The following is a 17,269-nucleotide window of genomic DNA, read 5'->3' on the forward strand; positions in this document are numbered from 1 at the left end:
AGACCAGATGAAAATTCTGTTGCGATTTCTTCATGCCTGTAAGGAGATAATACGTGGAGGAAAATCCTGGAACTAGAATGGTTGGAGAATTTGAATGAACTTAATTTGGAGAGAGAATGTGAAAAATGCTTTGGAGAGGGCAGGGCTGAGACTGTGACTTTGACACAGCGGGTTATAAACTCTGACAGGGCTCAGCAGCCAGTGACAGGTTTAAGGTGTCTCCTAAGGCTGAATATCTCTGCATCAAAAACTTTTGCAGGCAGTATTCCTCTTGGGGCTAACATCACCATGTCAGTAGCTGTAGCATTTCTTTTTACAGGAGCAGGACACTCTTCTTTCTACAAAAGGGTTAATAAGTTCATTATACATATATATATATAAAACATATAGTCTAACATTTGCCAATATTTTGTAATATCTAAATAAAACCTTTGTGTTATGTCAGGAAAAATATAGTTGACTCAGTTTTTTTTTTGCACAAGAGGGAGAGAATCAATAACATTTCAGCATTTTTTTCTTTATCACTGCCAAATGGATTCTGAATCTAATTCTTCTTGCATTGTTACATATACAGTAGATACAGTAGGAGTTGCAACTTAGACAAAACAGACCTGATTTTTAACAAATCCTAAGTTTTTTGACATGGTAGTACTTATACTGACTAGAGTCTAATAGTGATTAGAAAAAGTTTATCCCTTTTATCTTTAACTGTTAATTTCTTTCTCAGTATAAGACATACTTTTTAATAAAAACCCCTTATAAGTTAAAAACCAGATTGAAAAGTAAAAGTACTTATCTCAGAGAATTTCTTTCAATAAAACAGCTTATTATTAATTATACCTAAGGGCTTCCTTGTATTTAATTGTTGATAATGGTAGAATGAGTATATTTTTACCTCCTTATTTACTTAAGTGAGTATATAAAAGCATCTGTATTCATGGGGGATTGGTTTTAGAAATTATAAGAGTAAGCTAAGTTACAATTATTACAAAAAGGTAGAGATCTTTTAGAGTTGTTTTGATTACTCAGTGTTGAAAGCTCTAAATATCTTGGGCCATAAGTTTTTAGGGTAATGAGACAGGACAATAGAACAGTTAATGAATTGGTTGACATGAAGTTATCATATATGGAATCATTTGAGAAAGATGTGTCATTGTTTCTTGATTATTATTTAATTTCTTATCCAAATGAGTTTTCTTAGACATATTACTGCTCTTAGCTAACATTTCTATTATTGGTTTAAAAATGAATTTAAGTGATTTAAAATGAAGCCCTTGGCTGATCAGATTTGGATTATAGCACGTAACCTCTACTCATTTCTGACCTCACATGTCCGAGAGGGTATCTGATATTTGAAAAAAAAAATAATTAAATATTGAAAAATAAAGGGGAAGATTGTACCTAAGTAGGGCAAATTTAACAGTGGTTCAAACATGTTATTACATATATTAGTATAGGACATATTTTACACAGTAGAGAAGACATGGCAGATTTGTGCATTCTTTTTGAATTTCTGAAAGCAAATATTTGTAAGTAACATTAAAACTAACCTGACATACATTCTGCCTCTGTTGTAATTATGTCATAGTGCTAAGGAAAACAGCCTGAATGAAAGCTGTTTCTAGTAAAGCTTGCACATGCATTTGATCCCTGTCTCTATATAATAGCAGATAAAAATGTCAAAGCAGGATGGGTGATTAAATTGTCACCTTTTTGGCCACCAGCTCTCTGTCCTGTACAGAGGTAGTTGCAACTTTAAAGTTGAGAAGAAAGTTGCTAGTGTCAGCAGTAATGTGTTTTATTATGCAATTGTTCTTGTTATTCAGATCAGATAATGGCCCGATGAAATACATAATCAGTCTGCAGGGAATGAATGATTAATTCCTCTTACATGTGCTTACTAAAGGGGTTCTTTCTAATAAAGTGCTGTATACCTGCATTTGCTTACAGTTGCTGTTGGTGAAGGCAAACATGTTTTTCTTCTCTTTTAATATTAACATAAAATTTACAAGCCTACTCTTGTAACTATAGCAACATAAAGATGATTTTGTTGACCACATGGTCTTATATTTTATGGAACTCAAGGCATGATTACTATTTACTAAATACACTTAATTTAGAAAGAAAACAATGCTAATTAGATGTGATATTGGAAGGTTGAGCTATTCATAACTTTTTTTGTTTTATTCTTTATGGAACGCCATGATATCTTTCCTGTGTATTACTAGTAGGATGCAGGAATCCAAATGTATGCAGGTGCAGAGTTCTGCAAATGCACATTTTTCTTTAATAATGCTGGAGAGTAAGTGAAAAGCTAAAATATTGCTAGTTATATCCAAGAATTAGCAGAATATTATGTTAAAATTTTAGGAATGACTAATAGTGCACATGACAATTATTGTGGTTACCACTGGTGTAAACTGTTTTGCAGTTAGAGAAGTATGATTAATGTAACTTACAATTCTAAAACTGGTTTATGGTAGAGGGTGGTGAGTGAACAGAATTTATATAATAATTTGATAATAGGTGACCTGAAATGCATGTTACATGTTTGAAACTTACCTACTTAATGTCTTTTTAGAAAATTCTGAAAAAAATGTGATTTTCAAAATTACAGAATTAAATATATCTATCCATATGTCTATATTGATCTAGCTACTATCTATGTATGTCTCACATTTAATGCAGCAAATAACATTATTTCAAGTTCTCTCTGTTGTTTGGAGGAAACACTTTAATTTCAGTTACATATTTTTGGGCTTACACCTATCCTGAATTTAATAAACTTTAACAATGCAAATGATATGACAAATATTCAAGAATGCTAATTTGAAAGTTATAATGAAAATTAAATGAGTAGAATTTTGTACCCAGTTCAATGCCATTTGAACTTATCTTCTTGTGTATTAAAGTGCAATTTCTTTACCACTACTGTCGGTTCACTGTTTTATTTTTTTTAGGATTTTCAAAAGCATTTGGCATCCGTAAAGAATAAATAAATGTCCCCTGATACAGTCAAACAATGTAGACATTAACTGTACTTGTAACAAGCTTTTCAAAACTCTTAAAATTCACTGAATGAAGAAGAATTAATGAAGCATCAAAAAATGAACATTACCCATTAGGAGAACACTGATGTGATTGTAGTAACAAAGGTTTTGAGTTTATCTTTCATCACTACAATTGGAAGTGTGACCCTAAGGAGGTAATCTGGACTCTCTGTACCTCTGTCAGGTAAATAAATTGGCTTAGCAATTTGAAAGTCTTTCAAGCTATGTGACTAATATACTGAATATAACTGAAGTTGCATTTTGCAAATCCTCAGATTATACTGTGGCAGTTTGAGAATCCTGTAGGAGTTAGGGGCAGCCATCTTGTTTGAAAGAAGGCTAAGGAAATTGTCCTGAAGTCAGGTCAGCAGTGCCTGCACACTCTTGTTACGTAGATTGAGATTGAGTGTTTATTTGGAGTGTTTTTGAAGGAGCAGGATGGAGATTATGGAAGGGAAGAGGTGGACTCAAGTTTCTCTAAATGACCCTATGCTGCTGCCACTGAGAGCATATTACATGTATAATTATTTTTGGATTTTATTACTGTACCCAATATCAGAAGGATATGAGAAGAAAATAAGTAAAAGGGGATGCTTAGTGTCTTTGGTCTTCCTTTTTCCCACTCTGAAATCTCTATGTATGCTATTTTGCAAGATCACATTTGGATAACTATGCACAATTTAAATAAATATATCTTATTCCTTACATACATGTAGACTGTAAGAGCTAGAAAGAACCATAGAAAAAATTATTTGAACCTTTGCATTTTAAAGAGGAAATTGAGAACTTCAAAAATAAAAGATATCAAAGTTGGTTGAATATCCCAGTTTCACAGAGAGGTTTTCCATCCCTGTTCAGTACCATCTAACATGCTATATTGCCAAGTAAATACATAGACAATAATTTTTACACCTCTAACTACATTATCAATAAAATAGTTTCATTGATCTTGTAGGATACAATACATTAACTTTAAAAAAATGTAATAACAAAACTTCCAATCATGGAAAATGAATACAAAGAAGGAATATATGCAATGTTAATTTTAAATGCTTGCTTTTCTTAAAGAAAACCAATAATTTATTTCTCATTATAATTCATGTGATATAACTGATGAAATTGGAAACTTTTTTTTTCTTCTAGGAAAATCAATATGACCAATTGTTTTCTATATGTGATGTGAATATTTGAGTTGCAGCAAGTAGATATGTATCTCTATGAAATGTACATTTTAAATCATTGAAGTCTGGGAGATCATGCTATACTTATTTTTTTAAATTGTAAAATATAGCCAATATAGCTGATTAATTGTAGAGACTTCATTTGCATTTTATTTTGTGTTTGCATGTGAGCATTTATGTATCTGTGTGTGTTTAAAAACATCTGTTCTCGGGGCCGGGCGCGGTGGCTCACGCCTGTAATCCCAGCACTTTGGGAGGCCGAGGCGGGCGGAACACGAGGTCAGGAGATCGAGACCATCCTGGCTAACACGGTGAAACCCCGTCTCTACTAAAAAAATACAAAAAATTAGCCGGGCGTGGTGGCGGGCGCCTGTAGTCCCAGCTACTCGGGAGGCTGAGGCATGAACCCGGGAGGCGGAGCTTGCAGTGAGCTGAGATCGCGCCACTGCACTCCAGCCTGGGCGACAGAGCGAGACTCCGTCTCAAAAAAAAAAAAAAAAAAAATCTGTTCTCTTCAAAATAGGACTTAGTGAAAATGGTGTACTCAAAAGTTTAAAAGTGTATGTACAATAATCAAACAGTCAAAAAGAAATGACTTAGACTAGTACGTAACATAACAAATTGCTCTCTAATTAGTTCTTAAATCAAAGTTCAACAATACACCATATTACCAAAGCATTGCCTTTAATAATGAGTCCATGTATTTTCTAAATACTATATTATAATAAGTAAATATTTTAAATTTGAAATGACCATGAAGCAAAAATATTTTACCTCTATATTCTCAAATACATTTACTTACATTAGATGCTAAAAAGGAAGAGAATAATTTCATATTCGATTATATACATTTCACATGAGATCAGAGATAGCTTAAATTAAATGTGTGTCTTTTCAACTGGGATGCCTTGTATGAATCATTGCATATATAATGCTATCTGATTTACTCTGTAAGGGAACAATTAAAGTATTATGAGTAAATACAGAATTCATGAACTTTTGAAATAATTCATTTTAAAGTTTGCAAATATTTACGTAATCAGCTACAGAAGTCTCAATGCATTCATCGTATTAGAACTTCTGTGAATTATAGATTTTACAAACTGTCCAAAGTTATAGTTCTCAAATGTAGTTTGTGTTAAAAAGGGGACTCCTTCAGCAGCTACACGAACAGAGGACAAAGCCAGGCAAGCATTGGGTTCACGTGCATTTTTTACTACTACCCACATGTAACATGACATACGTATCATAGGAATACTTCCATTCCCTTGTCTGGTTAAATAGTCCTTGCTCAGTTAAGACAAAGGCCTAGATATAGCTTCTTTATACCACATAGAAAATAACCCAAACCTCATATTTTATCTCAAGTTCCAGGAAAGGTTAATTTAGAGCACAGAAACAGAAAAAAAAAAAAAAAAAGAAAGAAAGAAAATAAAGAAGAAGTAATGGAGTGTTTCCTGTTCCTAAAGTGGAACCAGTGTAGGCCACTTACGAAAAACCTGTATTTAGAATTTAGGAAAAATACTCACATAAGCTAGCATCCTTGGGATTTTTTCCCAATAATTGGCCTCAAATCTTTATAATCAAAGTTAGAAATTCTACTCAGAGGAAAAGGATGGAGGGGGTAGAGAATGGTAGAAGGAGTGACTCATTAATCTCACGCTAGAGACAGAATTCTTTCATTTCTTATTCTTCACCCAAATGGTTATCAGGATGAAAGATAAATCTTTCACCTTGGGGTTAAGTGGTCATCAGATTTCTAGGGAAGTCTGGCTCACACTTTTATCTTGCCACTTTTCCGTTTTTTTGCTGTTGATAACAATATAACCATCTGGAACCATTGAGAAGGACAGTTTATTCATGAACCATAGGAATTCCTGTTTGATTTTGCTACAGAAATCAAGGATAGGACAATAATTCAGGTACCATATTCACATTATGCACTACTCTTAGAAGTTGCACCCTCTTCTATTTTCAAACTACTTGCAGAGGTTGCACTCTCTTCTATTTTCAAACTTGTAAATGTTGTCAAGTCAGAATCACTAGTCAGGATTATGCAATATGCATAATATGGCAGCATAAATCATATAATATTATCTAGTCCCAAATATGTATTGAGTCTCCTATGTGTCAAGGAGGGCTGAGTATAACAGCCATGTGCTAGCAATTTAAAACTACCCAATTGTGACCATCTTATGGTCTTATAAAATGTATCCACGTTATCATAAAATTTTTGATTCCATAGAGAAAAAGGAATCTCTTCCCTAAGGCATTTCTCCCTTTATATCACAGAAAAATTTCCAGATACGTATCTACATTTACCTTATTGTCCTTCTCCTTTGCTGTCATCCTGAGTCACAGTTATTGCTTTTAGAACCTGGGTGGAAGCTGTGTTGCTTATTAGGCAGTTGCAGTCTATGCTGTTTTCCACTGGAATTTCTTGGCACCCTTCATCATCTTCTCACTCCAGTGCTAATTCCTTATGTGTGTTCAACTCTCCAAAGTTCTAGAAAGGCAGTAAAGCATGATAAAAATACGCCGTACTATCCTAATATTGACACAATATAAAAACACAAATAAATCGCCAGACCACTGCAGCAGTTTACAGTCTATGCACCAGTCCCTTATATTTCCAAATTCATAGAATACAATAGCAGTTACAGTCAAGACTCATGTTATTTTCAGCTATAACCAAAGCATAATAGCAGAAGTGCTTTGGTTTTCTCAGGAAAGAGAACAGACAGAGAAAAATGAGGAAATTCTTCCTGTACCTTTTGAGGTGAGATATTCTTATAAGAGGACTTATAATGTGTACTTTGGGTCAAATAACCAAAGAGGAAGGCAAAAGTGCAATTTAAATGTTTAGAAATGTAGTGGGATTGTTAGATATTGCTGAAGTTAATAAGTTACCCTAAGTTCACGTCTTGATTTCTCTTAAAAAAAAATCATGGAAACATCTATGACTTAAGTTTGAAGAGTTTCCTTTTTTATTCCCCCAGAAAACCTTTATCAAAGTACTACTCAGCAGGAACTTTTGAAAAACAGTGCCAAGATGATATATTGTTTCACCTTCAAAAAACTTTTATACTTGTACATTTTAAAGCTAAATTATGTGCATCACAAGTATAGAAAAAATATTTCCCATTTGTAATTTCCTATTTTATTATATAATACATTCAATTAGTTCTCAATTAACACTTATCTATGGTACCTGCTTCAATGGACCATGGCTTATAATTTTAGTGTGTAAGAATTCCAGTGGCAACTCCTCTGAATAGGTGTATTTATTGTGTGTCATATGTGCTAGCCATTTGTTTTCTCCTAGGAAACATATGTGGTTAGCTCTGAAAGAATAGCTTAGCCTCATCATTTATAACTGTGTGGTTGCAAGCAACAAGGCTTTCTTGCAGTATAATTGTCTCAGGGATTAAGTCTAGTGCTTTATTCTCCCATTTTCCTGCCCCTCAGGAGGATATTCCTTCCTTTTTATTTTTATTTTTTTTTTAGGGGCTTGAAGTCTTCCTATTTTCCCATACACCTCTCCCACTTGGAAAACATGCCAGGATTTAATAAAACAAATTACACATTCACTAAGACACATTCATACTGGCTTTTTGAAGTATTACATCAGTGCATTCTGAGAGATATTCTGTTGGTATTATAGATACAGATATAGCTGGCTATTTTAAGAGAAAGGAATTTCAGGCCATATTCAAGAATGCTTTGGTGTGAATCAAATGCTGCTGAATACAGAGATGAAGAAGCTAGGTCAGAAGATATTATATGGTCCTCACCATGGCAGGCTTTTTTTTCCTCCATTACTCATCAGTTCTCTTCCTATTTCTGTTTCTATTGCCAAGTTCCCCTCTTCTGCCTATGTTTTTTAACTTCATAGGGAGCTATGGTGACACACAGGAATGACTGTGTTGGCCTTATGAACAATTAAAGGGTGTGTTATTAACATTATTAAATAGATTATACTATTGTCTGTATTGTGCATTTCTCTTACAACTCATTCATCCTTCTCATCCATATAATAATCTGCAGTTCATATGTAGTTTATCACTTCTTGTAGTGGGATTAAAAGAAGTATGTAATTACAACTTTTTGTTTCTAAATCAGAGATGGTTTCAGGGTCACTATGATCTTTTTATTCTTCTTGGTTTCTTGAATTTTATCTCTTATATACTGCCTCATGATTTCTTGAGAAATCTTCAGATAGAAGGTAATAATAATAGCCAACACTTATTGACTGCTTCATATCTGCCAGTCACTATTTTAAGTGCTTTCCATGCATTAACTTATTTATACCCATATCATTCCTGTGAAGTTGGTACAATCATTATCTTTGATTTATAAATGATAAAACTAAAGCACATAGAGGTTAAGTTGCCTAAAGTTAATAACGTATTTTCCCAGATGTGCATATTAGTACGGAAGGTAAATGCTACAGTTATCTAGATTCTGTACATGAAAAGCAGAAAAAGTGTGAGATTGTGGATCTGCTTTTATAAGACAAATTCTTTCAAATGAAGTGAGCACAAGTTATCCTAAGTAAATGATCACAAATGTGAATGCAGGAGGACAGATACTGTAAAAGTGCTGCCCAGGTGAACAAGGAGGCAGAGGGCAAATCATATCAAGGAAAACTAACTCCAGTGTATCTTCTCCCAAAGTTGAGAGTTAAGCGTGGCACAAATGCTTCTGAGTGTATTTTTTTTCTTCCTTTGGGATTTCCAATCTGGCAGAAAGAGAACCTGCTGTGCTCTCTGCCTTTCCCTCGGGTGGCCCTTCAAGCTCAGGTCCCTTTTCCTGAGAAGATTAATTCATTCAGTTCCTACCACTCTAACCTCTACAGCCTCTTGGCGTCAGATTTTATGGTATATCAGCTCCTTAAACACCTTGTTGTACTTGATAATTCATGACCAAAAGCCACAATTTTTGAACCAACCAAGAGTTTTGAGTTAGTTCACCTCATATGAGAGGCATGGTGGAATAGCAACGCAGAGGTAGGGAAGATAAGCTCATGGTGGAGTGGAGTGACATTTAGGATCAACAGGGTCCCATCTGGCAGTTACTGTAATTCAGAGTATTTTAATGCATGCCCCACATAATAATGAAATGAGACTGTTGTGATTAACTGATGCAAGATAAAATGTAAGGATACTGATTATAATCAGCAAAGAAATGAGTAGAAAGCAGAAAACCAAAAATTGGCCTTCTAAGAGTCATTTTAATTACAATTATTTGTGGTGAACTATGTATTACCTATGCCTCATTGCCATCCATTCTGTCTCTTATTTACACCACTGCATCACATTGTATTAAATTTGTTGAAATTTTACTTGATTATAACCGTAAATTACTTTTATTTTCTTATTTGTCTTTCTCATACGTTGATCACTGTTCTTATATCTAGCATGGCTGCTCACCTGACACAGAGTTACAACATAACTCATGGTTTAATCTTCAGATTACCTGGAGATGAAAGTGAAACTGTTATCTCCATATTCATCAAATTTTTTAAAAAAGTTGAATAAAATAATCCTCAGTAAACATTTATTGGGCTTCTAAAATATGAGAAATGCTGCCTGTGTATTGATTGAAACCTGGTGCCCTAATTTTGAAAGGACAAGAGAAACGTCTTTGTTATATGAAATTATCAGAAATGTTATGTGAATTTTAAAAATTGAATGAAAAATATTACCTTTGCTCTTTCACAGCGAATTGGATTGACACTTCTTATGTCTCAGGTATACATTTGTCAGGTTAAAATTTTAATTAATACCACAAGATGGCAAAGCACATATACAAAATTGCTTTTCCCTACATTAGGAGGGATGCATAAAATACATACAAAAATCAGAAGTTAAAATATATAAAATAGAAAGTTAAAGTTGAGTTGTTTTTCGACATTTATTTCATGAGCACCAAATCTCTTCCTTTCAGGTGTGAAAGATATGTAAACACTTAGTGAACAGGATAATTGGATTATCTTTTCCCCTATGAGACAGCTCCTTTCTTCCCTAAGGTCTTCTGATTACTTGTTAAGAAAATTCAATGAATTTTCAGTTGTAAATGAGAATTAAGGAGTAGAAAATATGCCAACCTGAGCAGTTTTTGATGATGCAAACTTTTCCACTGGAGACCTTCATGGAACTGCTAAACTCTTAAACTGTTTGTTATGGGCTAGAGTTTTTGCCTTCTGTCGCTGAGAAGCTTGGAGAAGGAGCAGTGGTTAAAAAAGCAACACAAAGAAGTCCTCAAATATTTAACACATCAGCAATAATATAATTTTATTTCCTTTATTTTTACAAAGAAAGAAGACATAAAATTCAGGTCCAAAGTTTTTGTTTTGTAGTCACTGTTCTAGATATTTAATATAATCATTGTATGCAATATAATTTGAAAATACAGTATATATAGTACAAGATATATTGGATTAGGTCTCCACAGACAAACAGATGTATTAAGTCCAGTTATTTAGCTAAAATAAGCAAAATTTGCAACTGTAAGACAGTATATTACTGTAGAAATGTAGGTTGTCTCATCAAATTTATGGTAGCCTCCACATTTAGCACAGTAGGGGCCTACCATAAAAATGATACCTATTAGTGATCAAGTCCTATCAGGCCAACATTTTTTTTTTTAAATCAAATTCTTCCCTTTGGCCATAACTTTACTTCAAGGCCTTACCAAATATTACTTGGATGGCTACCTACTGTCTCCCTGACTCTACCTTACTTACTCTATTCATTTTTTCTGCCACCAATGGGAATTTTAAAATGCAAATATGATCATGATTAAAATATTACTATTTTTAATTTAATGTAGGGTAATGTTAAGAAAAAATCTTGGTGTGACATCAAGGAATCTTCATTACCTAAATTGCAAACTACCTTTTCATCTTTATTTCTTGCTATTTTCCCCTGTAGAATTTTATAATAAAGCTAAAAACACCTTGAAGTTTAAATTGAATAATTTAGTTAGCTTATGATGAAAATGATGTGATAATGAAGATTTATAATTGCGTTTTCTCTGTCGGAGAGGCTGTCTCATATTTTGTAATACTATATGCATTTTCTCTTCAAGCACTAATTTTGAATCTGATTTCAGAGTATCATATATAGTACTCTGTATGAGACTTCTTTCTAGTTAATAACATATATACCATGAAATCCAACTTTTGAGGGACCTCTGTTTTTGTGGATTTGCTCATGATGAACCACCTACTATATTATTCTGCACAACAAATTGATCAGTTTTCTGTTGTTTCCCAGCTGCAGCCAGTGTCTGCCATACAAAGTAATGACCTCTAGCTGAATTTTATGTTGTGTCTCCCCTGCCAACTCTGAAGTGGTTAGCTACCTTTGGCTCACCATCCTGGAGCTGTGTGGGTTTCTTACTTAGCCTGGCCTCTGTAGACACGTACTTTGTTGCTCACAGATTGGCTGAGCTCCAGGTCTTTGTTGCTGGAGATGTTGCTGTAACATCTGTTGAGTATGGCACGTATAGAGTTACTCTCATCAATCTTAAGAAATTGGGTGTACTTTCTGGGCTTGTGGCATGCATTGTACAACATAAAATCTACATTGAAAAGAAGGATACAGATTAAAAAGGGAGAGTGTATATGATATGATTTTTTAAAGTGTAGCTTTGATAGTAAGAAATTCCAGAAAACTTTTTTTAATATTTATATAACATATGACCAAGTTTCTATGGAATTACCAATTTAAAAAGATCTTTAAAGAAAATTGATTTATATAATGGTTTAAACAAATCATTTTAAGTTGATCGATTTTGATATGTCTTAGGAAAGGTAATCCAGATTTTGAATACTATGTGGTAAAATAAAGTAAGTAATACAATTACAACCTCCATCTCTGTATTTTAAATGACCTTTAAATATATTACATGAACACTTTCTTTAGGTCACAAGCCAAAAATAATGTGGCAATTATGAAAATGTCAATATTATCAATAGTAAAATATTCCTATCATCTAAAGAACCCATGATATTGGGAGACTGCTTCTTTGAGTCAGTGATTAAGCGTGATGATTATTGATGCTGATCTGTTGGGGAGATTGAAATAACTGGGAAGCGTAAAAGTCTCTGATTAGAAGGGGAAATAATCAAGCTCTTCTGTTATTGATGAAAACTTCAGAGAACTGAAGGAGAAAAATAGGCTTTTTTTTTAATTGAACAATCTTGAATCATTTCAATCTGTGCAAAATCTTAAAATTGAGTTTTCTGATTAAGTAACTTAACAACCAAATGAATAGAAGAATAGTTTGGAAATATTCATGACCAAACTTTGAAGAAAATGTTGCAATATTTGTCCTGGCAAACAGTGGTTCTTTGCCTATTTGTTTATTTATGCCCATAGAATAGCCAGTCTAAGAATTCTTAACTACCCTGTCCCCAAGTTTTGGGGTCATTTGTCAGAATTCCTGATTAATGTCAAATCAAATACATTTAAAGTATTTGTTAACCCATATGCTACACTGCAGTAGAGAAGTGCATATTATAATTTAAATATTCAGCATTCATTGTTGTATAAGTTAAAGACTAAGCTACTGTAACCATAAGACTTCCCAAACAAGTATTGGAAACAAAGTGGAATTATTGGTCATTATAATCATTATACTCAGATAATAACTCAATTATAATCATTTAACAGTCGTAAGGTGAGTAGTTCAGGCTGATGGGATGACATGGTGTTTTTCACGGTCATTCGTAGATACAGGTTTCTGCCATCACATTGCTCGATCATCACCTAGGGAATGGTTCTCATCTACAGGGTCAGATTTGGATCATGGACTAAATTGAAATCAAGGAAAGTAGACAGGTCCAATTTTGCCGCACAAAGCAATTCCCATGTCAGTGCCATTGAACCTAGATAAGTGGTCATACCCACTTGCACGTGAAGCTGGGAAATGTAGTCCCATAGCTGTTTAGTTATGTACCTAGCTAAAATTTGAGAGTGGCTGTTATGAGTAAGAGGAACAGAAAAATAGATACTGGAGTTTGTATTCTCTGTTTTACCTATTTACTCCTCATGATATCAAAAATTGGTAGTGTCATACATTCTTTCTCTTCCTTTCTTTATATCATCTACTAGTCTCCTTTACTCTCTGAATCTGTAATAGGTGATTCAGATATTTTGTTATCTACTCTAGTTTGGATTTTCTACCTATTTACCTCTCTGTCTATCCATCTACACACACACACACATGCACACCACACACACACATGCACACCACACACACACACACACACACACATATACATATATAAAAATGGTTCGAAACATTTAATTCACTAATGAGGAAGAAGAGGCTCCATAATGTTGAATGACAAATTCTTATGGCAAATTTCTCAGAAGTAAAGGTGAAATTAGAATCCAGGTGACAACGTCCAGTCCAGCTTTCTGTGCAATAAGGAATGTGACTGGCTTTTTGGATAATTTTATTTTCTGCACAGAATAACCTAAACATATAACATTTTATAGAAGGTTTCTAAAATGTTGCTGTGATATCTTTACCATTATGTCCCTTCCATGCTGCTGTATCTGCATTTGCTGTATTGGTGAGTTCCAAGCAGAAATCATGAGCAGAGTTTTAATTACTTAAAATTTTAATATTAGGCTAATTTTACTTTCTGAAGAAATGTTTACTTTGAGCTAGCAAATTCAAAATGCATAATACTTATGTAAAACTGAATATAATATCTTCAAGTTCTGAGTAATATCTAAGGAAAATCAAATAATAACAAAAACAACATTGATACTCTACAGTTATAATTCACATCTCTTCATGTTTTATTTTCTACATTTAGAAAACTGGACCTCAATCTGTGGCTTTCTTGTCACTCCATACACAGTGCAATTGTCCAATAAGAATATCTCAGTTTCCAGTGAGTCCTGCTGGTAGATTTGATGAGGGCAGCAAATGCCTATATATTACGTCACACCCATCCATCAAGAATGCATTAGCCATCATGCTTTCCCAGCAAAGAGTTTTTATGTAATTGTCCAGATAATCAAAATGCGATGAAAGCTTATAGAAGGCCCACCTGGAAAGACTCAATGTTCAATGGAAGTCCTGTTATGTTCTTAATATGAACTATAGAAGTATTCACTAGAAAGTTTGTGCTTCTTGCTGAGATTCTAGGTGTAAATAATGCAACAGTAAATACTTTAATAATTTCAATTAATTCTGAAGTGTAGCTTTAATTTTTCTAATTACAGCCAATATTCCTAAATCTGGGACTTCTGGCGGAAGTTAATGAAATCTTTGCTTACCACTGCAGTTACGTTATAGAACCTGCTGTTGAAGTGCAGAATGCGTTAATTAAAAATATTTTCCAATCTAAATGAGCTGTTTTAACTCCTTAACAAAGTTTCAAGTCATGCATTATTTTAAAGTGGATATTAAATGAAGCCCAACTGCATTTTTTGATTTCTACTAATTTGATATTTCAATGCTAAGAAAATGCCAGTTTATCTTTTTGGAGTCAAATGGTGAATCATTACATTAAGTGAGTAAATTTATTTGAAGAATGAAACCCTGACAGTGCTCAAAGCATATTCATTCGAAGCATAGCTTGTTATAAAGTTCCTTTTGATAAATAAAATCAAATAAAATATTGAGTTATTATAGGATATAAAGATAGTAACATGTGTATTTGCATATGATAAACAATTAAAAGGGGCAGTCTTGGTACCAAGTAACATATTTTGGAGAGAAATTGTTTTTAGAACCCTTTTATGTCCTAACTTACCTTTTGTACTATTCGTAATAAAGCATTTGTTTCCTCCAGCAATCCTTGGTCATACATATATGTGAAATATATATACGTGAAATATATATGTGAAATATATATGTGAAATATATATATATATGGAAAATAAATCCAAGACTATAACCTAGATAGGACCCTGTAATAACCATCACACAAAGATAATTACATGTTTTTAGGCTGTTGGAAGTAGCCCCTTTAAAAAACACCTATAAATATTTATGTTTTATTTTATTAACTTGGGAACATTACATATACTACCTAAGACTTGGTTTTTACTACCAGTCGTGTCTCATGTATTGCACGTTTTTCATGTTCATGCAGTGTAACAAAATGCTATTCTAATATTAAAAGCAGATATTATTAACAACTATGAAGCTAGTACCTTAGAATTTAGCCAATTCTCACATATATAAATCATATTATCCCTGACAAAGTAAATTTCTTCTCTTTAACTTCCCATTCTTTACTACTAGGTTCTAATTTTTCGCATTCTACCAGCTCTTAGGGATGTTTATCATTACACTCAATGTGGAAGCATGGGTTAACTTATTTAATTCCCTGCTTATTACAAAATAATTAATATAATCATTAAATTATGCCATTCCATAATAAGTAGTCTACATTTAAATATATGTGCTTATTCTTTGTTTCTTTTAATTTATACTGCCTTTACAATTAGTTATTGTTTATAACCATAAAACATTATTTTAGAACAAAATATACCTTCATAATTATTTGACTATAAAGGCTTAATCTAGTGCCTCTGTATGACAGGGGCTCAGTAAATGGGAGTAAGTTAGCTAACATATATGTGTGTCTATATGGGTATAACATATATGTTACTATAGACATAAAATTCTTTGGGAAATTTTAACAACTTTTACTTTTTGTGTGTTCAATGTAAGTTCTGTCTTATTAAAGAACCTGAGATTTAGAAGTAGTCAAACTCAGATTTCCGTTCCAGCTTCAGTACTTACTGGATTACTGAACGTGAGACAGTTACTAGAGTCAGAAAACTGCCGTTTTCTCATCTGTGAAACAGACATCCTATTATCTAACTTAATGTGTTTTTGTAGGAATAAATCAGACAGCAAATGTAGGTATAAACGCATGTATCTATTTGTGTGTATTTAACTGTGGTGGATTAGAAGAAAAACGATTTGAAAGGAAAATAGCTTTAATAATTTTTTAAAGAAATGCACTACAAATCACACGATTAAAGGGTGGAGGCAATGACAGTATCTGATCCTTTCTCTTTTAGATCGCAGTCTTTGATATACACTTGACAATCTTATTGTAAGATATCATATTATGTTCTTAATTTTTAAAACATCTTAAATGTATAATGGAAAAAGTACTCTGGTATATAATGGAATATTAGCTTCTTTCCCCCCACTAGTAAAGTGTTAGAGCTTATAGAAAGATTATTTTAAAATGCACTTTAAGATGTGCTTTGGAAAACAGCTAATGCAGATCACTGACATATGTACATAATTCTAATTTTTTATTATAAATATATAATAATAATTGTGAATCAATTAAATTAAAAGTACCCAGAAATATTAAATAATATAGGCAAATTGTATTTAAATCATAGGCGTGACTCTGTATCTGTGTAGCAAAATGAGCCGCCAAAAAGAACCCACTTGTCTATGGAAGATTAGCCTATTTGGTGTACCAACCGAGAAGAAAACATGTTTTAAAGGGTCCTACTTTGCTTCCCTTTGCAGAAATTTAGAGCCAAGAAGGTTACTGAATTATCACTGATTTTTCCAACTTATTTGGAAGTAATTATTGGCTATTTGAGGGAAAATTTGTGTAAAGCTATTCAATTAGTTGTAAATTGCCTCATTATCTTTTATAGTTCATCTCTTTTTATTTTTAATTTACTTTTCACCATTAATTTTCTTTAATTAGCAATTAACACTAAAAAAATTCTTTACATCAGCTGCCTAGATAATTAATACAGTCCTATGGATTTCTGTAGACACAATAATATGTTAATGGATGCTTTGATTTGACCTAAGCCTCATTTTCACTCTGAAAATTGTACCTCTGCAGAGTTAGACAAGAACGAAACAATAAAAGCAAATTGGTTATTTTAAACTCTGAGATTAACATATGGTCTAATTATTGCCTATAAATAGTTATCATTCGAATAATTAAGTCAACCTGTCATTGAGCTTTGGGGGGAGAATGTCTCCGAAGTTCCCCCACCCCAACAAATCCTTGAC

At 33.1% G+C, this 17,269-nt stretch overlaps 1 protein-coding gene across 39 annotated transcripts in view; it reads left to right on the plus strand.

Moving 5' to 3' along the window:
• Positions 1-17,269, plus strand: part of PTPRD (protein tyrosine phosphatase receptor type D) — a 2,308,100-nt gene that overhangs the window by 876 nt on the left and 2,289,955 nt on the right. The window lies entirely within an intron of this gene.

This window comes from Pan paniscus, chromosome 11, assembly GCF_029289425.2.
Source record: "Pan paniscus chromosome 11, NHGRI_mPanPan1-v2.0_pri, whole genome shotgun sequence".
Taxonomy (NCBI): Eukaryota; Metazoa; Chordata; class Mammalia; order Primates; family Hominidae; genus Pan; species Pan paniscus.